The sequence below is a fragment of the Mus musculus genome, chromosome 9 (assembly GCF_000001635.26).
Source record: "Mus musculus strain C57BL/6J chromosome 9, GRCm38.p6 C57BL/6J".
Classification (NCBI taxonomy): domain Eukaryota; kingdom Metazoa; phylum Chordata; class Mammalia; order Rodentia; family Muridae; genus Mus; species Mus musculus.
The window spans coordinates 121,614,782-121,642,214 of NC_000075.6; the positions used below are offsets into that span (position 1 = coordinate 121,614,782).

The 27,433-nt window shown below is 49.2% G+C and overlaps 1 protein-coding gene across 2 annotated transcripts in view; it reads right to left on the reverse strand.

The window, feature by feature from the left end:
• Lyzl4 (lysozyme-like 4) overlaps window positions 1-27,340 on the reverse strand; it is a 64,281-nt gene extending 36,941 nt beyond the window's left edge. The window contains exon 1 of one of the 2 annotated variants that reach the window (NM_001357346.2): window positions 27,082-27,340. The gene's annotated coding sequence lies outside the window, so the exon portion shown is untranslated. Of the gene's footprint in view, window positions 1-26,708; window positions 26,814-27,081 lie in introns of those variants that run through there. The other variant, NM_026915.4, reaches the window with a different exon arrangement.
• Between the last annotated feature and the right edge of the window lie 93 nt (window positions 27,341-27,433).

Here is a 27,433-nt window from a genome sequence, read left to right on the forward strand (position 1 = left end):
GCCTCAGCCTACAGCCCAAGAGGTTAGGGTCTGCCTCTGCTCTAACATGTCAGCCAGACGGCGTGTCTCATTGTGGGATCCCAGGTGTCATGGGGACCCTCACCATCTCACAGGAAGGCCAGCCCTCCTCCAGGGCCACAGGATGGGGGACTTTAAGTCCAGCTGCAGCTTAAACAATAATTCCCTGTTAACCAGACACTGGCTACCAAGAAAACCTCTGGCTTCAATGGGGAGCATCCTTCTCGGGAAGATGGGTTTGTAGCTGTGTCCTGGGTCCCTGTACTTCTGGAGAGGCCATTAGAAGTGAGGATTGTGTGGCTTTGGAATCACGATATTTGAAGGTCTGCAGAGGTGAGCCAAACAAACTTTTCCACCATCCTAGGTGTGGCTGTCCTGATAAGAATGGAGCTATTCTAAAGAGACACTGAGCCTCTGTTTGGCTATCAGATGGTAGAGACAGGAAATGGACTTTCTCCAGGAGTCATACTGAGAGAAAGAAAGACCTAAATCTCCGGAGCCAGCCAGAGGGGAATCTTGTCTCCCTGAAAGATCACACAGAGCCCTGACAACTTCTCAGACCACCTTGTAGGCAGACCAGAGCCAAGATTAATGTGTCAGCGATGAGCCGACCATGCTTCGACCAGCACTGCTCAGTTGCGCACACCTCTGGCCATTTATTTAAATCTAAACTTCACAGACGTCAGGGCACTGAAGGTGAACTAGGCCCCATTATTTGATTCTCTTCCCAATGTAGTCTCATAGAGTATATCAGCTTTTACGCACTACTTTGTTTAACTGGTCTATGAAGGACAAAAGGCTGAGCCTTGCTTGGCATGGCTGCCAGTGAAAGAACCTAGTGGGGAACCCCCCACTCAATTCCCGATTCGACGTACACCCAAGAATCATGAACAGACGACCAACTTGATGTAAGAACGAACACGAGGTAGTTTAATGGCAGAGCTCCAAGTCGAAGCGTATCTCATGCAGGAGACAGTGGTTTCGACCACGAGGCTTGGAAGCTAGGGGTTTTTATAGAAAAGGGGTGGGGCTGGGGGAGGAATTGGCGCGGTTTCACATGATTGGTTCATTTAAACATCAACAGACTGTCAGAAGGGCGGGAGATAGGGAGGTACCAGGCCAGTCAGGACAGGTAACGATGGGCCTGCCTGGGCATGTCCCAGCCTGTTCTGCTATTTTCTCAGCCCCAGGTTTCAGAGCTCACAAGCAACTCTTTGGGCTATTTGACATACATTACATGAATCACAGATCTCAATTTTTTTATTTTCTTTCACCAGAGCCCAGGCTCTGACTGGAACCATAGCATAGGGACTGTGTCCCATTTCTAACTAGAATGTCACCGGTAGGTCCCCATGCATTATCCCACTCTATCCTTTGCATCTATGGGCAGGGGTAGAAGGCTAGCCTACTCTCCACTAGATACCTATGGTCCCAACCTGTCCCAAGCACATCTAACAACTCCAGAAGGTTGCTGAACTCAGCCCTGCCCCCACCCCAGATCTCTCAGCTTCATCTCACTCTTCAAGGAGGATGTAAAACCAGAGACTCTTCGTGCAGAGCCTTAAGATGGCTATACAACAGCACCAGGGAGAACCAAGCTGTGAGGACCTTCTACCCTGATTTACCATGTGACCTTCCCCAGTTCCCCTTGCCTCTTCCAGTGGACACATGCGTGAGTCCTACAGTCTGGGGTAGGTCCTCTGCCTGCATAACAGTCCTCTGTCACTTTCACTTAAGGTCACCTTGCAAGAAAGCCCCAGCCCCCTTCCCCTCCCTCCTTTCTGGGAGATCAGGCAGTCTTCAGTTACACAAGATCTGTTTATACCATTCACTGCAGGTGAATGGTAACCAGGCCCAGGCACAGCCTGGCCAGTGGAGGACAGGGCGCCCCCTTCTGGGCCAAAAGGGAAGTAGGGGTGAGCAGCTACAGCTATAATTCCTACCTTCCCTCGCCCCCCCCCCCAACAGAGCATCTTTGAGTGGGAAATTAAAGCTCTGCTGCCAGCTGTTGCTTCCTGCACCCAGGGCAAGCATCATATCACAGAGAGAACTAGGCTCTGGTCATTCTGTATTCATTGCCTGCTTCTAAAAACAAACTAATCATTTCTCACTGATGCAACCCCCCTCCCCGCTCCAAATGTCCAGTTCCGACGTGGCAAGTAATCAGGGCTCTGTTCTCAGGCCTAGACTCAAAGCAAGTGTTGACTTTGACCTAGACTTACCCTGCCTGTGTGGAGGCTGGGATCCCATTGAGACAGTGTTTATACAAACAGTGCTATTGTGGAAATAACAACGCAAGGTGTCATGTTTTACAGACAAGCTAAGAATCATGGGCGCTGCTGGGCAGCTCTTTGGAAATGATGACTTGGTGGACTGGTCTGTGTTACTTATGTCAGTAGCCCAAGAGACCAACCAGCACAGGACTGGGGCAAGCAAGGCTCCAGAATCATGGGGGTAGCACAAAGTGGACCTTGAATGCTGCGCATGTTAGCCCAGTACTTGGGAGGCTGAACCAAGAGGATGGAATTATAGTCTAGTCCAGGCTGCGTAGTAAGACAGTGTTCCAAGCCACAAAAAGAAGAAAGAGGGGGATGGGGAGGGAGAGGAAGGGGGAGAAGAGAAAGGGGAGGAAGAGCAGAGGGAGAAGATCTTGTAACACAGAAAGCCTCCCAGGTAGAAATAGAGAGCTGGGGGCTGTGGCAGACAGGTCACCCCACCACCCCTGCTTCCTGGTGCTGGCAGCTTGTGTGGATCACCTGAGTTGACCCCTCCTACCATCCATTCTCCTGAGCTTGGGCAGTTTCTGCCCCTTGCTTCTAACAAACAGAATACAGAAAGGTAACAAGGAAAGTGAGCTTGTGCAAACAAGGCCCTCCCTGTGCTTGTTACATAAGACTGTGGCACCTTCTTGCTAGTGTCTCCTGCTCTCCCTGGCACTAAGGAAGCATGCAGCCATGTTGGGGAACCCCACACAGCAAGGAACTCAAGGGGCCCCCAGCTATTGGCCTGCAGTTGGCAATAAGATGGGGCCCTGAGTCCTCTAGCCACACAGAACTTAACTGTCTACAGTTGTGGGGCCCTGGAGCAGACCCTTCCCAAGTGAGCTTCAGGTGAGGCTGGGCTTGATGGATACCTTGACTATCTGCCCAGAGCCTGTTGCAGTCACGACAGGCTCCAGAACCCCGAGAACCAGTTCACATGGATGGTTGTCTTAGGCTGTTAAACTCACGGCCATCTGTTACACAATAGTGGGCAGACAATGCAGGGTTGTACTGGGAAGTTTTGATAGAACTTCAGGTCATCAGGATGGCTGTCAGATGCCAAAATATTGGACAGCAGTGGCAGAGGCAGAGCACGGGAGGGGAATGCCAAGCAGATACCTCTGTATGTTGCTGAGCAAGCCTCTCCTCATCAGTCTTTGGCTGGGAAAGAAGTACCATGCTAAGCACCCAGCCACTCTGCTAAGCACTCTCCACATCTATTTCATTCAGTTACAAGAATGTGGAGACTGTTATTGTACTCTTTCTCCTCCTCCTCCTCCTCCTCCTCCTCCTCCTCCTCCTCCTCCTCCTCCTCCTCCTCCTCTTCCTCCTCCTCCTCCTCCTCCTCCTCCTCCTCTCCCTCCTCTTTTTTTCCCTCCTCCTCCCACTCCTCTTTCTCTTCCTCTTCTCCTGACAGGGTCTCATATAGCATAGGATTCTCTTAAACTCACTAAGCATCCTAGGCTGACTTTGAACTCTTGACTCTCCTGTCTGTAACTCCCAAGTGCTGAGACTGACAATGTGAGACACCACACCCAAATTTATCCCTATTTTATAGACAGGAAAACTGGGTGCAGAGAAGTTAAGCCCCTTACACAAAGTCAGATGCCCAAGAACTGATCCACAAGCAATGACGTCTTCTTACATGCTCTGCCCTTTAAAGAAGTTTTGTGGCGATTCTCCAAGAGCAGTGGAGCAGGGTATCAGAGGAGCTGTGTGCATGAGTCCGTGGTAGCTCTTGTAGACAGGAGACAAGAGAATGAATTGCACAGGTCATTGTGAGGGTAGGAAAGCTCCCTCTGTGCTGCAGTGTGGGGAAAGGGAAGCTGCGCCGTGGGGAGATTTGGAGGCTGTGAGAGCCTGCACACTTCTACAACACCAACCCTGGAGCAGCAGAGGATCTCTGAAGCTTGCTGGCCAGCTTTGCCCACTAAATCATCAAGTTCTAGGGTTCAGCGAGAGATCTGTCCCCAAAACCAAAGCACAGACTGACAGACACACCTGGTGTCAACCTCTGGCCTCTCTGAGTACACACACACACACACACACACACACACGCACACACACAGAGGCAGGGATACATTAAAGTGAGCCTTCAGCAGAGGCAGGTCAATCAGGCCCCCGTGAGTCTGGGGCCAGCCTGGTCTACAGAATGTGTTCCAAAACAGCCAGAGCTATGCAGAGAAACCCTGCTTTAAAAAACATCAAAGAGTGAATGTGATTGGCTGTCTAGCAGATAGGGGGGTGGGGGCAAGTGGGCACAGGCACAACGAGAATCGTCCTCTGCATCTCCAGGGCAGAACACCTTCCAAGCCTCGAGGCTCAGGCTTGCCCAGGCTCCGGCTGTGCCTCTCCACAACTTCTACGCTCTCCAGCAGAATTAAACAAAGCTGGGCATTGAGCAGGGTGAGCCAGGCGCAGGGGAAATGCTGCAGTTGGGGTTTTTATATCTGATGATTTACAACCCTCAGGTTCTGCGACGCCAGGGCTCTGAGCCTCGAGTGGCTAATCCCTCTTGAATTAGTAAGGGCAATGGCTTCCTGCTCGAGTGCCTGGCTGCTGTGGCACAATGTCCCATAGCCAAGACTGCTGGATGGACCGGCTCACCCAGTGGCCTCCACAGGAGGAAATGCCCCAGGCTTCAGGGGAGCAGATCTGGGGCTTTGCCAGCCTGCCCAAACTCTTGTCTCCATGCCCTGACTGTGTCCTACCTGGCCTGTCCAGCCACGGTGCCCACCTCTTCCCATACCACCTATGGGACACCCTGGCTGTCCTCCTCCATCCCACTCAGCTCCCATGTTACCTCAGTCCCACCAGAGACTGGCTCTCTCCTCTCTCTCATGCTCCTCAGCCTGCCAGCCCCTTCTGATGCTGCTCACGGCAGTCTTCCTCGGTTTCCTTTCTTCCTTGAGGGAGCTACCTGTCCCCTGACCTGCCCACAGAGGTGTACTTGGGGATACCACCCCCCCACACACACACACAAAAGCACAGACATGGGAACACAGGAAGGGATTGTGGGAGAATGATGAGGGTGAACCCCCATCCACATCTCCTATGCAGCCACCACCCCTATCAAGACAGCCCTGTAACTTTTACTGCCAAGGACCTGTGCTTCTTCCTGGCCCCAGGACATCAAAAACCATGCAGAGAACAGGAAGCTAGGGAGTTTCCTCCTGGGATCAGCCTTCAAGATGATGGGAGACCGTGAGAGAAAACTCAGCTTCCTCAACCTGTATATAAGATGACACAGCCACCCCCACCCGTCGCATTGTTCAGTCTTCCAAAGGGAATCCTGCCTAGAGCAAGTCCAGTGTATGGAGATAAAAGTATCGATCAGACCAGAATTGACCTAAACATTTTAATGAAGAGTAGAAACTGCAGGTCTCTGGAGAAGTGGCTCAGTGGATAAGGCACTTGCCACACAAGTGTGAGGACCGAGTCTACAGCCCCAGACCACCACACCAAGCCTGAGGATGTTGTACATATAATCTCAGGATTCCCCCACACCTGGGAAGTGGAGACAGGCAAACTCCCAGCACCTGTGGGCCAGCCAGGTTGGTGCACACAGCAGTCAACAACAAGATTCCCTATCTCAATGTGGAAGGGGAGGAACAACATCAGAAGTTATCCTCTGACCTCCATTGCTGCACATGGCAGGCATGTGCCTGTACTCTCTCACACACGTGTGTGTGCACACACATACACACACACACTCACATCATACACATACCACATACCACAATACACATATACACATCAAACACCATACACATACCATAACACACATAGTACCACAGCACACATACACATCACATAACCTTTACATAGCCATAGCACACACATCACACATACATATCACACAAATACACATACTCCACACACCAGTCACATACCATAATACACATGCCATACACCACACACACACACACCATACACATATGACCCTCACATGCTAGAGAGAGAGAGAGAGAGAGAGAGAGAGAGAGAGAGAGAGAGACCTTTTACAATCATTGTTTCCTGGCCTTGTCTCCTGGCTGTCATGTAGAGTCCTACTTGGACAGATAAGAGGTGGCACTCACTGTCTTGAGGTAAATCTTCTAAGGCCATTTGTGGGGAGACACCAGGAGCCATTAGCAGTTGGGTTTGGGGACATCACGATCACTGGGTTTTGATCCAAGCAGTCAGGTTCTGATGGCTAAGAGTGAAGAATTTTTTGATTTTCATCTTTGGTCTTTTTGAGGCTTAGCTTTATTTGGGGCCTTTTAATTTCCATACTAAAGAAGTCTTCTAGAGGCCCCAGGGAACCAGGGGAGTGGGTACAGGTTACCCACGATGCTGATTTGCCCTGTAACTACCCATGCTGTCTTCCCTGTTTCCTCTCTGCTTCCTGAGGCCACTTCCAGCTGTTTTCACTGAAAACCCTCCAGAGTGTTTCCTGGGGGCTGACGGAGGCAGTAGAAACAGGGAAACACCTCAGGTCTCGCTGACTCAGAGGTGACAGCAGAGGTCTCTGAGGAGCCAAGGGTCAGTTCCCAAACATGGCTGTACAGACGTGAGAAGAACCCTGAAGCAGCCATGCCCAAGGAACTCTACCTGCCCGCAGTGAGCCCATTCCTCAGGCACGGCTTACAAGAGCAAACAGTCTGGGACAGCCGCATCTCCACAATGTCCACCCCGGCAGGAAAGACAGCACGCAGCTTGCGAGAGGGGGGGGGGCGTTACTCGCTGTGATAGATGGCGTGGTAGAGGCTGGACTCTCTGGGGACAGTCTAATGGCTCTCCCCACTTTCTACAAGGCAACGTCTTTTTGGCTTGCTTGGTTTTTTTGTTGTTGTTTGTTTGTTTCTTTTGGTTTTTTTTTTTTTGTTTTTGTATTTGTTTTACTCTATGTGCTTGGGTGTTTTGCATGCACGTATGTAGGTGCACCACATGTGTGCCTGGTGCTCACAGAGGTCAGAAGAGGGCACGGATCTCCTGGAACTGGAATTGCAGATGGTTATTGTTAGGTCCAAGTGAATCTCCATTTCCTGAATTCTAGCAGTTAGACAAATGTCAGCATTCCTCAGAGACTTGTGACGCGGGTTCCCCTCTACCAAAGGGAGCTGTTCACTGGCAGAAGGGACAAAAGCTTATCTGTGGTGCACCAAAGCGTATGCTGGCCTCCAGGCTCCCTTAGTACCACAAGTACCTGCTACACATTTCAGAGCCCATGCTGGTCCTGGCCCGCCCTTCCTTAAACTTCCCCAGCTCATGGCCTCCTGACTATTCATTCTCCTTAGAAGCCTGCTATTTTGGACTCTCTCAGTCCCTCCACCTTTCTCTTTCTCCCTTCTCTCTCCCTCTCTCTCTCTCCCTCTGTGTGTATGTGTGTGTCTGTCTCTGTGTGTGAGTGTCTGTCTTTCTGTCTGTCTGTCTGTCTGTCTCTGTGTGTATGTGTGTCTCTATCTCTTTGTGTGTGTCTCTCTCTGTCCCTTTCCCTCTGTGTGTGTCTGTCTCTGTGTGTGTGTCTGTCTGTCTGTGTGTGTGTCTCTATCTCTCTGTGTGTCTCTGTGTGTGTATGTCTGCCTGTCTCTCTTTCTCTGTATGTGTCTGTGTGTGTGTGTCTGTATGTCTCTCTGTGTGTCCCACCCTCTCTGTGTGTCTCTTTCTCTTTCTGTGTATCTCTGTCCCTCTGTGCCTCTCTCTGTCTCTCTCTCTCTCTCTGTCCCTGTCTGTCTGTCTGTCTCTCTGTGTCCCTCTCTCGTTCTCTCTCTTGCTCTCTATTTTTATCTCCCTAGCTCCTCCCCCTCTTTCTTCCTCTCTCTGCTGCTCATCTTTGCTGCTCCTGCTTCTCTCATGCCCAGGTCCAGGCTGCTGGCCATGTTCAGTCTACTTTCCGTCTCTCCCCTGGACTCTTCCAGATGCCTCTGGCTGTTCTCTCTCGTATATCTGCAATAAAAACCTTCCCCTTAACACACCATGAAGCAGTCATGTCAATGTATACAGTTGTGAGCTGCCACGTGGCTGCTGGGAATTGAACCTAGGTCCTCTACAAGAGCAGCAAATGCTTTTAACCACTGGGTTATCATCTCACATCAGCCTCCACTCATTGGTTTTATAGGCAGAGTTTCATGTAGCCCAGACTGGCCTTGAACTCAATATGCATCCAAGGATGATCCTTGATGCCTGACCCTTCTGCCTCCACCTATCCAGAGTTGGATAACAAGCATGCATTATCATGCCCAGTTTATGAGTGCTAACATCAAACCCAGAGCTTCAAGCATGCTAAGCAAGCACTCTACCAATGGAGCCACATCACCAGCCCCAAGGGGAATGTTAATAGTCTCAGTTGAGTAAGAGTTCCTGTGGGTAATCCTGGCAACTCTGACTGTCAAACAGCAATGCCATGTCATTCCTGGAGGACAGAGTTCAGGACACCCTCCGTGCTGGGCATCACCAGCCCTCAGAGTCTCAAGTCCACCATAGACATCCAGCCTAGGAAACCAGCAGGATTTCACAGCAGTTGGGACAAAGGCCCAGGATTGACAACGGAGCTGAGTGTACGGGACAGTCACGGCCACTGAATGCACTTTCTATCCTCCTTTTTCTCCTTCAAGTCATTACCAGGCTGCCTAGGACTGAGGCAGGAGAATGGAACAGAGTAAGACCTTCTATGGGTGATGCGGAAACTTGGCATGTGAGGAAAGCAAGTTGGCAGAGGGAAGGGTGAAGCACCTCCATGCACACCCCTATGAGCAGTGCAGTGTAGAAGCTGGAGCTTCTGTGGAGTGTTCTGAAACCTGGACATCACTGATATTGGGAGCTGTCTTTGCCCTCATGGCTCCTGCCTGGGTGATTCCACCTTCAATCAGTACAAAGAGCTCTGCCATACAAGGACCTATTCTGTCTCTTCTCCATTTGGGCTGCAGAGCTTCCACCAAACCATTCTCAGCCATCCAGGGCTAGACCAGCCAGCAAGAGGCTGCTGCGCTCTGTCTTTCAGGATGAGATCCCTGCTTCCAGGCAGAGTTAGGGACCTCCCAGTCCCGCTCAAGAGACAGCTCCTTCCTGCCAACCCTACCCCACCTTTTCCCTGAAGCCAATGCTCTTTTGTTAAGGCTGATATACCCTGTTGTTCTCCAAGATCTCATAGAACGTCTGTAGATGAATTCCACGTGCTGGCAGGTCAGGTTCACAACCTACTGGGCTCAGCAGCAACCAGACCTGGCAGGGGAAGGCTCTCTAACTGAGACTCTGAGGCCTGAGAAAGCAGCCAACCTTAAGTCACATTCCCATACATAAGATTTTTAGCCCTGGTCCACCAACCTCGTGAAACACCCAAATAAAATGAAGGGGGTTCCTATGTTTGAGTGGGAAAATGGCCACTTTATCATTTTCTCCTACTTGAAAGATGACATCAGCCAGAGCTGGGACCTTGTGACCAGTGGCGATCTCAAATAGCTTCACCTCATTATCACTAATGAGGGTATCTCAGAGTCCTTTGCTATTATCCCTCCAGCAGCACCTCTATTCTACAGGGGTACAGTCCAAGGCTCCCCATAGAGAGAGCCAAACACACATTGTAAGGAGCATGCTGAGCCGCAGACATTCCACAGTGTCAACACTCAGTGAATGACAGTAAACACTTAAGCTATGTTGATTTCATTGGCTGAGACTGACCAAGTAGTCCAGATTTCCCTTGATGTGTGGCCACTGGAAATCACATTTTATTTTATCCCCATCTTAATTGCTAATATTAACTCTCAGATCATACCCTAAGCTGTGGATTCGAGGTGAGAAACAGAGCTGCAGGGGCCATTGGGAGTTCTATGCCTGTTGGTCTCTTGACATGCACACTGTGAGGTCAGAGGGCCGAAATGAGACCATTCCACAATGGTAGTGTCCTTCTCCTTATTGGACATAGGTGAGTCACTGCACTCCTTAAGGTCTGGTGTGTGGGGTAAATTCTCAGGCCTTGTTTTCTATTATGGTTGTAAGCCAACAGTATGCTCACCATGTCCCAATCTGCTTTGATCGATTTATGGGTGTCACCTTTCCCTTTTTAGGCAAAGGTTAGCAATCTGTGCCTCCTGGGTACTGCTGGACAGGTGGTGGTGTCTATATGCAGAGCAGGGTGCAAAGTCATGTACCTCTGCAACGGCAGTCAACACAGAAGGGGTGTGGCAAGTGAAGTCCCTCCAGGCAAGAGGGACTCAATATGGAATTTCAATATGGAATGACTAGAGCCATGCACACCTGATCTCACATACCCCTGGTAAGGTTTAATTTATAAATCACAGTAAGACATTAGCAATAATAATAGTACAAAGAGCTGTAGTAAACATCACCGGACGCTTGTCTGTCTGTCTCATTCCTCCATACTTTGGCTCTTTCTCCTTCTCAGGTGGTGCGAGATGGCAACATGCCCACCAGAAGAGGAAACGAGGTGGATCATGTGGATGTCATGACACAGCCTCGAGCGGCTGTTGGCCTGGTGCTAAGTCAGAGGAAGGATCACTGAACCAGAGGCATGACACAGTCAGGTAACCAAAACCGCAGAACGTAAAAGGAGGGGCCACCTTGCCTGGAAATCACTGCGTTCTTACCCTGCTGCTGAGTCCTGCTATGTGCCACGTGGAAAAGAAACACAGATATAACCAAAATTTTTAATGTGATTGTTTGAGATTTTCTTACATGTATATAATGTGCTTGGATCAAATCCCTGCCCCCATTCCATCTCCTCCAACGCCTTCCCTGTACACCCTAACCTCACATTCTTCTGTTTTGTTTTTTAAAGTCACTGAGTCGACTCAGTGCTGTCTGTATGTGTGTAGGTGTAGGATTATATTTGTTGAGGCTTGCGTTGAGTTCTAATATGTGGCCAGTTTTGGAGAAATTTCTGTAGGCTGCTAGAAGAATGTGTATTCTTTGGTCTTTGAGAGGAATGTTATATAGATGTTGTAGTGATTTGAGTGAGAATGGCCCCATGGGCTCATATGTTTGAATACTTGGTCCCCAGTTGGTGGAACTGTTTGGAATGGATTAGGCATGGCCTTGCTTGAGGAGGGCTATTACTGGGAGTGTGTTTTGAGATTTCAAAAGACTCCTGGAATTTCCAGCTTGCTCTCTCTGCCTCTTGGCTATGGATCAAGATGTGAGCTCCTGGCTGTTCCTTCCTTCCTCCATCATGGACTCTATCTATCAGCAAGCATAGGCCAAATTAAATGTTTTCTTCTATAAATTGCCTTGGTCATGGTGTTTTATCACAGCAATAGAAAAGTAACTGAGAGATGTCTGTTAAGTCTATTTGATTGATGATGCCATTTAAACCCAATATTTCTATGCTTAGTTTTTGCCCAGATGAACAGTCTACTGATGAGAGCGGGTTATTGAACTCATCTACTCTCATTGCGCTGGGGGCAATCTGTGTTGTGTGGTTCTATCTTTCAGTGTCTCATATGAATTGGGTGTCCCCGTGTTTAGGGTATATATGTTTAGGATTGCAATATCCCACTGATGGACTTTTCCCTTTTTGAGTGTGAAGTGACCCTCCCTATCTCTTCTGACTAGTTTTGGCTTGAGACCTATTTTGTCAGATCTTAGAATGCTCTGTCTGCCTGTTTTCTAGTTCCATTTGCCTGGGATACATTTTCCTATTCTTCACTCTATGGTAGGTTTGTAGTTAGTTGGTCATGAAGGTGTGTGCTTCTTGGAGGTAGCAAACAAATAAATAGTATTTTCTAACCCAATCGGCTAGTTTGTGTCTCTTTGTTGGGGAATTGAGACTATTAGAGTTATAATTGAACTATCTATACTAATTCCTGTTATCTTGTGGTGTTTTCTTAGATCTCTTTAGATCAACTGGTCTGGATTTATTTATTTATTCCCTGTGACCTCTTTGATGTGTTTATTCTTTTCTTCAGACTGAATATATTTCTATAAGTAGAACTGGGTTAGTTGTTGTGAATTCCTTTAACGTATTTTTATCACACAAAGTTATCATTTCTCCTTCCACTTTAATAGATAATTTTGCTGGGTATAATGGTCTGGGTTGACAGTTATAGTCTTCTAGAACTTTGAACACATCTTTCCAGGTCCTTCAGGTTTTAAAGGTTTATGCCACATTATCGAATGGTAGTCTGACAAGACCACCTTTATTACTTACTTGAACTTTCTCTCCTGAAACATTTACATTTTTTAAAATTTATTTAATCTTATGTATGTAAGTGTTCCTGGATATATGTAAGAGCACCACATGCATGCAGTACCTGCAGAGGCCAGTAAAGGGTGTTGAATTCCCCTGGAATTAGTGTTACAGACAGTAGTGAGTCACCATATTGGTGCTAGGAATAGATCTCCAGTCTTCTTTCTATAAGGGTGATCCATCTCTCCAGCCTCGCCTCCTCCTTGAGGCTTTAATACCCTTTCTTTATTCTGTGTCTTTAATGTTTTGATGGTGTCATGGAGAGTTCCTTTCATGTTCTTTTCTATTTGGTGTGATCATAGACCTCTTAAGCCTAGACAGGCATCTTTTTCTTTGTTTGGAAATTTTTCTTCTATAATTTTATTGAAAATAGTCTTTATGCCTTTGCTATGATATATATATATATGATGTGTGTGTGTGTGTGTGTGTGTGTGTGTGTGTGTGTGTGTGTGTGTGTGTGTGTGTTGCCCATAACTCAAAGCTTTTCCTGGCATCCCAGAGTCCTCCTACTTTCTGTTCATATTTCGTGAAATGTGTGTTTTGTATATATTTAAGAGTGATCATCTTTACCCAGTGACCCAGTTACACCTCAGGTTCTGTTTTCGGCATGACCCACTCTGTCGGCAAGGCTTTCTGCTGAGGGTTTTATCTGTCTTGTTGAAATTTTCACTTCTAGCATCTTTTCAGTTTGGGCTATCTTCAGCAAGTCCATATACTTTGTAGAATTCTATTTTCCTATTTTGGATTGGTTGCTTTATTTTATTCCTCTTTTTGTTTTCATTCTCTTGGAATATACTTATGACTTCTTTGAGTTTTCTGACTATACTTATAATCAGTCTTTTGAATTCTTTGTCTGATAGCTTTTCTGGGTCATTTTCATGGATGTGGTCATTAGAGTGTTGTTGTTTGTAGAGGAGACTGGTCTTAGTTTTTCATATTGTTTATATATTCTGTGCTAAGACTTGCACATCTGAAGTTAGCTGGTTGAGTTTCTCTTTTATACTCTATAGTTTTAAATTTTGAGTCCCTTTTTCTTTTTCCCCCCCACATTTTTATTAGATATTTTCTTGATTTACATTTCAAATGCTATCCCAAAAGTCCCCTATACCCTCCCCCCACCCTGCTCCTCTACCGACTCACTCCCACTTCTTGGCCCTGGTGTTCCCCTGTACTGGGGCATATAAAGTTTGCTAGACCAAGGGGCCTCTCTTCCCAATGATGGCCAACTAGGCCATCTTCTGCTACATATGCAGCTAGAGACACGAGCTCTGGGGGGTACTGGTTAGATTATATTGTTGTTCCACCTATAGGGTTGAAGACCCCTTCAGCTCTTGGGTACTTTCTCTAGCTCCTCCATTGGGAGCCCTGTGTTCCATCCTATAGATGACTGTGAGCATCCACTTCTGTATTTGCCAGGCACTGGTATAGCCTCATACAAGACAGCTATATCAGGGTCCTTTCAGCAAAATCTTGCTGGCGTATGCAATAGTGTCTGTGTTTGGTGGCTGATTATGGGATGGACCCCCGGGTGGGGCAGTCTCTGGATGGTCTATCCTTTTGTCTTAGCTCCAAACTTTTTCTCTGCAACTCCTTCCATGGATATTTTATTTCCTATTCTAGGGAGGAATAAAGTATCCACACGTTGGTCTTCCTTCTTGATTTTCTTGTGTTTTGGAAGTTGTATCTTGGGTATTCTAGGTTTCTGGGCTAATATCCACTTATCAGTGAGTTCATATCAAGTGACTTCTTTTGTGATTGGGTTACCTTACTCAGGATGATATCCTCCAGATACATCCATTTGCCCAAGAATTTCATAAATTCATTGTTTTTAATAGCTGAGTAGTACTCCATTGTGTAAATGTATCACATTTTCTGTATCCATTCCTCTGTTAAGAGACATCCGGGTTCTTTCCAGCTTCTGGATATTATAAATAGGGTTGCTTTGAACATAGTGGAGCATGTGTCCTTATTACCTTATTACAGTTAGAACATCTTCTGGATACCTTTTTCTTTTCAATAGTGGCTTTTGCCATCTTGAGTGTAAGGTTGAGCTGCCACTTCCCCCCTGTGCTGGTATTTAGGCCCTGAGGCTCTGCCTCAAGTCTTCCTCTGTGGGTCAAACACTGCCTCAACACTGAGGGCCACTTGCCTAGGTCTGCAGCTTTTTCTAGAGTTGTGGAACTCTATATGCTGTGGGCCTTACCCAGAGTCAGAGACAGTCCCCACCCAGTCTCTGCAGCTTCTCTGAAGCTGTGCAGGATGTGAAACCTGCCAGCACCAAAAACACTGGCCCAGGCTAAGGATGGGCTCCATCCTGGGTTGCAGCGTTGGCTGAAGTCACTGTAAAGTATGAAAAGCCCCCTGTGCTCTTGGGCTCAAATTCAGTCACCCTGAGTCCACAGCTTCTTTTCCTTTCCTTTCCTTTCCTTTCCTTTCCTTTCCTTTCCTTTCCTTTCCTCTTCTCTTCTCTTCTCTTCTCTTCTCTTCTCTTCTCTTCTCTTCTCTTTTCTTTTCTTTTCTTTTCTCTCTCTCCCTTCCTTCCTTCCTTCTTTTCTTTTCTTTCTTTCTTTCTTCCTTTCTTTCTTTCTTTCTTTCTTTCTTTTTTTCTTTCTTTCCTTCCTTCCTCCCTCCCTCCCTCCTTCCTTCCTTTCTTTTTTTTCTTAAATGTCTTTATTATTTATAGTGTTCTGCCTCATATATACATGTACACCAGAAGAGGGCACCTAATCTCATTATAGATGGCTGCGAGCCACCATGTGGTTGCTGGGGATTGAACTAAGGACCTCTGGAAGAGCAGCCAGTGCTCTTAACCTCTGAGCCATCTCTCCAGCTCCCCACAGCTTCTTTAGAAGTCACTTTGGAGTGTGGAACTCCCCAAACACCTACAAGATCAAATTTTACTTTTCATTATTTTTAAATTTTTAAAACTTTTATTTTATAATTTATGTATGAGTGTTTTACCTTCATGTATGTCTGTGCACTACATGTGTACAGCACTCATAGAAACCAGAAGAGGGCATCAGATCCCCTGGAACTAGAGAGTTGCAGATGGTTGTGAGCCAACACGTGGGTGTTGGGAATTGAATCAGGTCCTCTACAAGAACAGCCAGTGCTCCTAACTTCTGAGCCACCTCTCCAGCCCTGTCTTTAATGTTTTTTATTAGCTATCTTTCAATCAATTGCTATCCTTTATGTCTGGTTTGTTGTGTCCTTAAAAACATGCTGGGCTGGGGATGCATCTCTGGGATGGAGCACTTGTCCAAAGTTTGATTCCTGACAGAACTAACATGAATCCTCAGGCTTCAGAAGACCCGTGGCCGTGAGCAGGTTGAAGTTTCTGCCATGGAGAGATATCCCCCAAGAAAAGGGAAGGAGACACCCTGTAGCTAAGATGGAGCCTCACCCAGTGGTAGCTGGGGACTTGGGGGCAAGTCTGTATGGGAAGTCTAGAAAAGAACTCTATTGCATTCTGTGTTCTCACTCCCTTTTTAAGGAGCCTATATGTATAGTATAGCTCCAGTTTTTGCATGTTTCTTCTTGGCCCAGCATTCAGTTGAACAGAAGGGTTCCTGGCATGGGAACAGTAGGAAGAAGAGCTTTGCATGCACACACTGCTCCTTCTCTCTGAATTGGGTCTGGTAGTGTCTGGGAACCACACAGCAGCCCTCAGTCTCCCAGAGGACAAGTCTGGAGAGCAAGCACATTGGTTGTACTTCGGGCTGGTGAAAGGGTGTAGACTTGCCCTTTGGCATCCACTAATGTAAATTTATGGTACCTGTTCCAGAAAGACAAAGGCTGACACATCCTACTGCTCAACTTTATATTGAGATGCCAGGTGGCCCTTAATTCTTCAGTGGCCCAGCAGGTAGGTGCTTTGTGGCCCTGCTGTGACAGCCATGGGATGTGAGACATTCTTTTGGGGGTCCTGTTGCAAAAGAAAATGGGGTTCTCCACTCGTCCATCTCACGTAGTCAGCTGGTAGAGGTGGGCTGTGACTGGCAAGTGCTAGGAAGATGTCCCTACACAGAAGAACGTGGGTTGACGTCTCAGATCCCAGCTCTTTCTGGGAGATTTCTGCAACCCTTGCTGAACGTCTCCCAGATAGACTCCACAGCCCCCTCCATGTCCTCTGAAGCCCAAAGCCCACTGTGAACTTTGACTCTAGTCCTCTGTCCCAACTTCTGCCATCAGAGAAATCGGAGCAAGAGTGCAGGCAGCTTACAGTGGCTACACTCCTGAAAACATTCCTTCCAGCAAACACCAGTTACCTATAATGCCTCAAGGAGGGGCAGCCCCTTCTCAATCCGAGAGGGACTTTTGACCGTCTTGTTCAGCTAGTCACCACCTTTTGACTTCAAGAGTGCAACAGCGAGGCCATGCCCAGAAGACAGTGTTCCACAACATGCCACCCCTCCCTCCAGCTCTGACATTTTCCTCCCTTCTACAGTGTCCCCCGAGTCTCGGAGGGGTGATAAACATATCTGTCCTATTTATGGCTGAGCACCACTGACTACACTTATTCTCAGCAATCTGGCCAGTTCCGTATCCCTCCAGGAACTGCTGCCCATTGGAAAAACAAGCCTCTCTGGCCGAAGCCGACAGCGAGCGAGCGCACCAACCCATGGGCGTGAGCATAGGTGTTTGGAAGGCAATTTGATCAGCACATTATGTCTATTCAGTGAAACAACAGCAGTAGCTATGCCAGTGGGACCTGTGACTTCCTCAGGCAAGAGAGTTTTCAGTCCCCTACAAAGGCTGTGACTCCAGCCACATGGGGGCCATGTGAGCACTCCCAGCAAGTAAGACAAGAAAAGAGGTCACTGTGAACTTCCAAGCCATCTCGTTCCTAGGAAAGGGCATTGCCCTCTCTTCTTCTTCTCCTGACTGGAAAGCAGAAGTGGTAGCCAGCTGTGGTCACGAGGACAAGTGTCTTCTCTGAGCATTTACACCCTTTGGTGCCTCCTCCCCCACTGTGGTGTGGGAACAGAGGCCTTCTGTCAACAGGCATGTGAGTGAGTCACCTTGGAAATGTATCTTCCACGCCGCTTCACCTCCAGATAAGCACCAATAGCCACCTCCAGCTGACACTGCTAGAAGTCACCTTGGCCCACAGAAGCCTACAATGGGTTACTAAAACCATCCCATCTTAGGGTCATTTGCTAAATCAGATAACTATTGTGGGTTGAAAAGTATTCTCCCAAAATTCGTATGTTGCACTCTTGCTTGAAGCCCCAGAACCTCAGAACATGGTGGCATTTAAAAACAGCCTTTAGTGAGGTAACCAAGTTCAAGTGAGATTATAGGGTGGGCCTCAATCCAATATAACCTTATAAAAAAGGGTGTTGCTGAATTAGGGAGATGGCTCCGTCAGTAAAGTGCTTGTTGGACAAGAATAAAGACCTGAGTTTGATTCCCAGAACCCAGAGGAAACAAGCTAAGTGTGGTTCTAAGCACTGGGAATCCCAGTGATGGAGAGGGACAGGCAGCTAGCTCCTCGGGGCTTACTGTCCGGTCAGCCTGGCTAAATCAATGAGTGACAGAGCGTGTCAGCCAAAAACCAATGGTGCACAGGTCCTGAGGAATGAAACTAAGATTGAGTTCTAGCCTCCATGTGCACACATACACAGGAGAAGAAAATGAGAAAATTAAAGTATAGCAAGTGTGGCAGGGCGGCGGGTGTGTGTGTGTGTGTGTGTTAGTGTTCATATGTGCGCTGTGTCTCCTCGAATCCAGTGTGGCCTCTGTATGCTGTGCTTCCTCTCACCCTGTGTGGCCTCTGTCTCTTTGCCTGGGAGACTTGTGTCCCTTGGGGACACACAGGACATTTTTAGTTGCGGCATTTGTTGGAACGCAGTTTCAACCTCGTGCGGCAGAGACCTAAAGCTAGGGCTTTATTTCTGAGCCAGCAGGGAGACGCCTGGCCTCAGTGTTCTGCCTACTGCCCCTTGGATGCCACCTGAATCCATTGTGGTGACCCTCTAGAGTCAGTATGATGAAGGACCATTGAGAGTGCTGAAACAGCAGGAACTAACGTCTGAGAACTGGACACCTGGGATGCAGGTCTTAGGGTGGCTCTGAGCAGGTCTGAGAGAGGCCCCTCTGTGTTCTGTGCTGTTCTAGAAAAAAAAGAAGCCTCGGGGGGAGGAACAGCTGGCAAGTGTCTTGGGCCTGGGGCGCCATCCAGGTCATGGAGGAAATGACACAGGTGTGCGTAGATGAGACTATTTTTACCAAGACCTGTGCAAACAGAGGTGCGGGCTCGTCTGGCTAGTTTCTCCCTCTCCTGGCACCTGGCCTACAGGGCCATTACCAAGTAGGCAGTGCCTGCTTCGTTGGGAGCCATAGAGGCAGGATGGACAGCTAGAGAAACAGCAGCTAGAGAAACAGTAGCTAGGTGCCCCCAGGGGCTTTCTAACCAGAGTCACTAGTTCCCTCTAGGAGAGGTGGGCTCAGACTCAGCTACTGCTGCCTGCTGGAGCCAGCTGAACCCTCTTAGATCCCATACCTGGCTTGTGGGCTGGGCTGCAGTCAGGGTACCAGGGTCAGAAGTCAGGGTGGGTAGAGGGATCATAGTCAGGTGTGGTTCTGGGATCATGGGTCAATGTAGACTGAAAGGCTAACTATCAGGATCAGGGGTCCATCTAAATTGGAGCCTGTAATCAGGTCAAAGGTCAGGCTGGGGTCAGAAGTGAATTCAGAATCATAGGTGGAGGCCTGAGATTGGACCCAGGGATTAGCCCGCAGTCATGAGAGAGGCTTGGCCATGTGCCAGTCACCAAGAGAATAACACTGAGAAAAAGTCCCAGCCCAACCCCTCTTCATGCTTCTCCTCCTTAACTGACAGCCACTGTGGGTCTGCCATCCCCAGGGAAAGCCCCTCCGTCCTTCCAGAGGCAAAGCTGACACAGATCCCTACGCAGTCTTAACAAGGCAGTCAGGGGCAGGGTGGGGTGCTCCCAGAAGGACCTGTCAAGGCAAAGTGGAGTTGGAATGCGAGCCCCTTCCTCACGGGAGGACCTGGTCCTCAGGACCCAGGCAGGATAAAGCTCTGAAGGCTAAAAGAGAGGGCTAGCCAGGGGACTGCCCTGAGCTGGGGCAACCTTAGAAACCTATGGAGACAGTTGGCACTGGGTCCTACTAAGATGCATCATTTATCTCTTAAATGTGATTGGCTGAGGATAATGCAGCAGTCTAGGAACTCAAGTGCTGTTTGTGCATCCGTGATCTCTTGGAGTTTATGCTCCAGCAATGGAGCAAAATGAAAAAAGTTCTGAATCTCCAATGATTAAAAAGCATCTTAGAGCCAGGGCCAGGGTTTAAGTAGGAGGGAGACTAGGAATTGGGGTGGGGAGAGGAAACAGCTTGCAATACTAAACAGGGAGGTTTCCAGCTTGGGGGGGGTGCATGGGAACCCCTGGGTGATGCACTCAAGCTAGGGGAGACTCTAGGAGATTCTCAGAACAGCAGGAAGCCAGAGTGGCTAGTCAGGGAACAGGAGACAAGAGTCTTGATAAGGTGTTCAGGGTCTGTGAGCTCTTTCAGGGTCAAAGGTGATGGCATCACTGGTGTCTTAAGATAATTAGTCTGAAAGGAAGATGTTAAAGCTGGGCGTGGTGGCACACACCTGTAATCTCAGCACTTGGCAGACAGAGGCAGGTGGATCTCAGAGTTGGAGGCCAGCCTGGTCTATACAGAGTGAGTTCTGGGACAGCCAGGGCTACACAGAGAAACCCAATCTGAAATAAATAAAGCAGGAGGAGGGGGAGGGGGGGGAGGAGGAAGTAGAGGAAGGTGAGGAGGAAGATGAGGAGGAGGAGGAGGGGAAGGAGAAGGAGGAGGAGAAGGAGGAGGAAGATGAGGAGGAGGAGGAGGAGGAGGAGGAGGAGGAGGAGAAGAAGAAGAAGAAGAAGAAGAAGAAGAAGAAGAAGAAGAAGAAGAAGAAGAAGAAGAAAAGAAAGAAGAAGAAGAAAAGACACAGAGAGAGAGGGAGTGAGAGAGAGATGTTAAATGACAACTGAGGGAGGCAGTCACCAACTTCTGTCGGGTGATGCAGAAGATGAAGAGAAAGCTTGTAAGGGGCACTGTCCAGGGCTCTGTCTAACAGGTGAAGCTTATTCAAACAAAGAACCCATTTTTAAAAGCATTGTAAGACAGGGAAGGAAAATTAAGGGTTAGATAATGACTACAGATCTAGAGCTATGAAGGAATCTCCCTCTGCCTTTCGCCTCTCCGCAGCTCTCATCCTTCAGAGCAAAGCTCCTTAAACTGTGGGCCTCCTTAACTCCAAAACTCCTTAAACCTCACACGGGTCACAGAATGGATTGTGGTAGGCCGAAAACATAAAGGGTCCCAAGCATTACTTTAAAATCAAACATGTCACGAATCTGAAGTCTTTCTGGCTCACTCACCTTGCTTCTGAAGATGCGAGCCTGTGCGCGTGCACACAAACCTTTGCCCTGTGCCTGCTGTCATGCCAGGCATCGGCAATAAATGCTAAATATATGCACACACAGATGCACACACACAAGTCAATATGAATACTCAACCCAATACTGTGAATGCAGAGTGGGCACAGAGAGACGCTAAAGATTCTCAGAAAGCAGAGATGCAGGTAATGGAGACAGGCAGCTTGGGTAGAACGCAGAGTGGGAAGGAAGGACAGAGAAGTCACCCCATGCTCCTTGCTCCAGCATCCAGCTTCCTCCTCCTTCCCTGCTGCTCTTGCTCCTTGCTCCAGCATCCAGCTGCTGCTGTTTTTCCCTCCCAAGTTCCCATCCTCTGCTCACAGTCCTCCTCCCCATCACCACATCCTCATTTCTCTTCCTCTGCTTGGAAGCCTCCATCTTCCAGGCCTGCCTCCCAGCCCTGGACAGGGAGCCCCACCCAGCAGCTAGGTCTCCAGGCAGCTCTAATGTGAGGTCCCTGGTGCCCCTATACCAGGCCCCCAGATCTGCTCTCTCCTCACCAGGGGTAGTACTCCCTCAGAACAGCCTAAGGGGAGTAAGGAAGTGGGGAGGGGTGGCTCGTAGTGGTCAGCTTTGCAACCACAGGTGAAGGTTCCCGTCTTGGCCAGACAATATGCTACCACAGAGGAGGACTGCAGCTGGAGAAAGGCAGAAGTGGCTATAAAGACGTTTCCTGTCCAGACCAGGAACTTGGGAGTGCCAAACCAAGGAACGCAAGAGCAGAGGGACTTCTCTGATCCCTCAGACTGCCTTCCTTCAGAAGCACCGAACTTGCTTCCTTCCCCTGCCTCAGGAAGTCAGCAGCCACACACACAGGACACCAGCCCTCTACCTCACCACGGTTCTCAGGCCCTAAAGTTCCAGCCTCTGCTCTTGCCAGGATCTTACTCCTGAATAACACAGGTCTTGGCACCAGCCATGCAAGGGTCAGGTGGGTTTGACTTACCCTATGCAAAACACCCAGGGGTCAAGAAAGGCTGAAGCTGTTTTTTGTTGTTGTTACCTATTGAAAAGATGAAGTCAAAGTGAACTTGAACTTTAGAAAACAAAGACAAACCTGCTCTCAGACTGTGGAGCGAGTGCTCATGAAGAAGGCATGCACACAGGAGACTTGGGGCTTTGGCTCTGCTGGCTTTGGCTGTGCCCAAGTCTGCTCCCTCCATACTCTGACTGCAGAGCGCAGTCAGGAGCGTTCAGACTTTCAGCACTGGCCTGAGACAGCTGGGAGATTCACTCTCCACACTGAGGAGCTGTAGTCCTTAACTTGCAGCTTGTGGACGGCCACTGTTAGGTCACCCAGCCCCATGGGTAAGGCATTGCAATGAATCACCTCTTCCTGTGTGCGCATGTTCTGTTGCCTGTTCTACAGAGCCCTATCTACTACAGTGCTCTTTGTGCTTCTTAAATTTGCTTTTTCATCTTAAATTTTCATTCATTCACATTGTCTATATTGATTGAAACTTGAAACTATACCAAATCTCTAATATATATATATATATATCTTCTATAGATGGTTTAGTCTCAGTTTAACCCTCCCAATACATTCAGTCTTTTATTGGGCTGCAAGAGTCATTCAGCTTTGTATCCTCATCTGCTTTCTTCTCCTCCTTCCCCTCTTCTTCCTCTTCCTTCCCTCTGCTCTTTCTCCTCCCCCCTTCTTCCTCTTCCTTCCCTCTGCTCTTTCTCCTCCCCTCTTCTTCCTCTTCCTTCCCTCTGCTCTTTCTCCTCCCCCCTTCTTCCTCATCCTCTTTCTCCTCTTTCCTCATCCTCCTGGTTGTTTAGGAATTACATGGGAATTTTCATTTCCCCAGTGGACAGCTATGACATTTTAATGCTCATTAATCTCTGGTGAGATTAATTATGTTGCTGAAACTCCATGCATGCTTTATCCTACCCAGTCTATATGTCTCTTCCAGAATCTCTGCCCAAAGTCACCTGTGAAATAGCTCACAAGAACCCAGGGCTGGAGGAGCGGAAGTGAGGGTAACCCTGGGCTCTCCTGGGGTGGAAACCCCAACTGGGGTCCATCGCTGCAGAAATGAGCTCTGAGTGACCACCTAGTACTGTCTGTTCTGGGCACCCACCCCTAACCCCAGACCCTTACTCCTAGCTCTGTCTGCTTCTGTTGTCAGGCACACACACCAGTCTGTCTCTCTCAGACAGTATTGCTTGAGCAGGGGACAGAGGGATCTTGTAGGCCCACTTAGGAGCTAACTTCATGGGACTCAGGGTAGAGAAAGCCTTGCAATGACTGGTGGACGTAGCAGTAAAGCTCAGGGCCCAGGCATGAGATAACCTCCCTGGTTCCTGAAGGCCGGGGCCTAGAGCTCTGGGGAGGACTGGTGCCACCCACACGTCTTCTTACTAAAATATTCATATTTACTATGCTGGCTAGTCTTACATCAACTTGATACAGGTAGAGTTATCTGAAAGGAGGGACCCTCAATTCAGACAATGCCTCCATAATTCTGGCTGTAGGACATGTTCTTAATTAGTGATTGATTAGGGACGAACCAACCCATCATGGGTGAGACCATGTCTGAGCTGGTGGTCTTGGGTTCTATAAGAAAGCAGGCTGAGCAAGCCATGAGGAGCAAGTCAGTAAGCAGCCCCCTCCATGTTCTCTGAATCAGTTCCTGCCTCCAGGTTTCTGTCCTGTTTGAGTTTCTGTCCTGACTCCTTCTTGGATGAACAGTGCTGTGGAAGTATAAGCCATGTACATCCTTTCCTCCCCAACTTGCTTTTGGTCATGGTGTTTCCTCACAGCAATAGTGAGCCTGGTGGACAGACAGACACGTGCTTCTGTGCACACATATGAGGTTGCCACTGGATCATAAGTGTGAGGGGCAGCCCCTCCCCCCAGAATCTCTAGACTCCTATACCATGAACCCCATGCCGGGGACTTGAGGATGGACTGCTGACCCCAGAGTTTGGAGGAAGGGAGTTCTCAGGTCGTCCCTCTGTTCAGATTGGGAGCTCTAGTGACAGGCCAGAGTCTTTTCCTCAGTCACTTGGGACAAGGCTGAACCTGCCCCACTCCCTCTATATCCCATGCCTCAGTTTTCTCTCTCTATAGACATAGAGGTGAATCACTGGGCCTGGCTAGAGGAAGGACTGATATGGCTGGGAATGCATCTTAGTCAGTAGAGTGGTTACACAGAATGCACAAAGTTCTGTGTTCAACCCCTAGTATTGTATAATCCAGGCATGCCATGATATGTGTATTCTGGGAATGGAAGGAGAAAGATCAGGAGTTCAAGGCCATCCTAGGCTACATGAGACTCTGTCAAAGAAAGGGGTGGTGGGGAGTGAAGAGGAAATCTTGTTTTCGTCTCTGAAGTGTAGCCTGAAGAGCTCACCCACACCCTGCCTTCTTTCCTTTACTGTTCACCAGGCAATAAAATTCCATTCTCCAAGACCCATCTCAGTGTCTGTTCACTCAATGTTCACCTGAGATGACACTTATGTCAGGAACCAGCCCTCCCCAGAGCTCTAGGCCCCGGCCTTCAGGAACCAGGGAAACTATCTCATGTCTGGGCCTTGAGTTCCACTGCTACGTCCACGAGTCATTTCAAGGCGTCTCCTACCCTGAGTTCCATGAGCTTAGCTCCTAAGTGGGGCTACAAGATCCCTCTATCTTCTGCTCAAGCAAAGCTAAGGTACAGTTCATGTTTCCATCAGTGACAAGCCTAGCCTCACCACAGGGCCAGGCGTGGTGATAGATAAGAGAGAGGTGAGCAAAAGAAAGAACAAAAGAATACTCTTTGAACATCTGCTCAGGCCTCCCTGCGACCCTCCAACCTATGGATGGAGTTGGAATTCTCTGGCACTCAGAAAGGTCTAGCCTGCAATGAAGGGACATACTCAGGAGGTAGGAGTGACTATCAGCACCCCGAATTGATACAGAGCTAAAGCTATTGGTCCCTTCAATTCAGAGGCTCAGGGAAGGGAAAGCTGCCTTCACTCAGACAGCAATGTGACTGGATCTGCTCCTGTGACTCCCCAGGCCACGTCTGCCACCTGGCCTTGACTTAGCCCCGTTACACAGGTCAAGGGCACACTATGTCTCACGGCTGCCCTCACCGTTCACCAGAACCTGCTCCTTCTCTTCCTCCTCCTCACTGATTCATCAACTTCAGCACAAGGCGCCGACTGAGCCATCCTGAGAGGTGGCTGCAGGCCTGGAGGAGGAGAGGGTGGCACACGGCACAGGGATGCAGCGGGCTTGAAGCCAGACAGGATTGGATGAGTAACGGCAGATTCTTTCTGCCGAGCGAGCTTGTTGTCACGGGGAATGGCAAGTGACTGTCTCCCCTTCCCCCGCTTCATCCGCTGCACCCCTGTGGTTCTGGCAACTAGAATCTGAGCCAGAATCTGGGAGCAGGTTGCAGGGATCCGGTAAAGATCAGGCTAGCACAGGACTCAAGCGAGAACAGCTTCAGAAATGGGGGCAGACCGTGGCTCCGGCTCTCCTGCGACTGTTCCAGCATAGATTTGTGAGGCAAAGGCAGGTGATGTGGGAATCCCTTCTCAGGATATGGTGGGGAAGGTAACTACAAACACCACCACCAGCACCCGCTCCTTCAGCCTTGGAGATCTCCGTCTGCTTCAGGTGCTTTCTCTTAAACCTCAGGTACCTGCTCCCTCCACCTCGGATGTCTGTTCCCTCAGTCTCAGTTATACCTGCTTCCCAAGCCTCATGAAGCCCATCTTCCCCCATCTCTTCAGAAGTCCCTTCTCTCCTGAAGCCTTCCCTATTACCTAGGTAAACAACAGTAGCCTCCTCCTCAGATTCCACAAGGCTCCCCCAGGAGTAGGTGCATGGTTGACCTCCCAGTGTCTCAGAACAGAGACTTTAAGAGGCAGCAGGAAATAAGCTGGGTTGCATTTTTAAGGTTGTTTTTGCTGTTTTCCTGCTCCTTTTGTTTTTTGAGCGTGTCTTGTGTCCTTTGATGGTAAAGAAGGATGGGTCCCCAGGGAACAACCAGAAAGAACTGAGAGTAGCTTTCACAGAGAATTGGAAGAGAAAGCTATTCTCCCCAAGACATCTTCCTCTCCTGGGGGTCAGGCCGGGAAGACACCAGGGGATCCTGCCGATGTTCTCAGCTGTAGCCTAGCACCAGCCTTCCAACCTCCAGCCCAAGAAGGATCAGCGTGGACAGGGCAGCCATCACCACTGGTGGCCTCTACCTCCCATCTATTCACCTGCCTGGTGAAGGTCACATAGCAAAATGGAGTCTGGCTTCCCACTTCCTTCCCGGTACCCAAAACCCTCCATCCACCCCCACCCCCATGCCCAGATCTCTGTCCACAGAGAACACGGAAATGCTAACAGGACCATGAGGTGAAGCACCGTAGCATTTTGCTCAGGCTGGTCTGAAATCCACAGGAATCCTCCTCCCGAAGCATACAGAGCAGTGGGATCACAGGCACGTGCCACCCCGCCCCATATCAGCATTCTGCAGCTGCCTAGGTGACATATGGGGGTGGGCAGGGTTGAGAGCCAAAGCTCACATCTGGGACTTGAGCATACCACCTCAAGAGCTGGTAAGACCTCACTGCCCGGTTAAGAGGCCTAAGGCCTAAGAGGAGTGTGCCCATGGTCACAAGCGAGGCAAACCCCTATTCCTGCTCACAGTGACTCCCGAAATCCTAGCCCTGAAGCACTGAATGGCAACTACTAAACAGCTCCCTCTTCTGACACCCCATAACTGGAGAAAGGCCTGTGACAACTAGCCCATTCTCTATCCGGAAGCAGAAATTGCAGGGAGTGCCTCTTACCTCCTATGCCCTGGTGCGTAGTAGAGGCCTGGCTCAGGCTCAGGCTCAGGCTCAGGGGGAGAGAGAACAAGGGAAGTGCGGTAGACTAGGAAGGAGAGGAAGGAGGAAGGCCAGGGGTTTGCTTCCAGACTTTTCTGTAACCGACCTCAAGGCCACGCCCACAGCGTTAGTTTCCCACGTTGCAGGTTGGGAAGGCTGGAGAATCCTCGGGAAATTCCCGCGCTCCTGCTGGCCAGAAAGCGCCCGGAGAGCGACTTCCTTCAAATGGATCGCACACCCTACTTCGCGCAGGGACACGCGGCCCTCTGCAACTCCGCCCCTCCTCCCACCTTCTATCCCACCGCGCCATCAGCCCCCCACATCACCTTCTCACCATGATCACTCGAGCTCTTGGAAAGTCATCTGCACGGGTTCCCTAAGACGTAGCGCGAAGGGCTCTGAGTCGGTAACCCCGCGCCCCACGCTAGCACCGAATAATCCGAGCCCTAAAGACAAGCTTCGGAGGGAGAGCAGCCTCAGATCACCCGCTACCGGCCCGCCCGATCTTGGAGACACAGCGCGGGACACTGGCACCCTGATCCTAGTCCCTGGGGACTCCGGGAAGACCGGTCTGTGGGCAGCCTGGGCCCAAGAAAGGGTACAGGCTTTGGTCCCCGCGCGGGGGCGCTGGAACATTGACTTCTCGTCCCTCACGAGCTGCGCCGGCCAAGTCGTGTCCAGCTCTG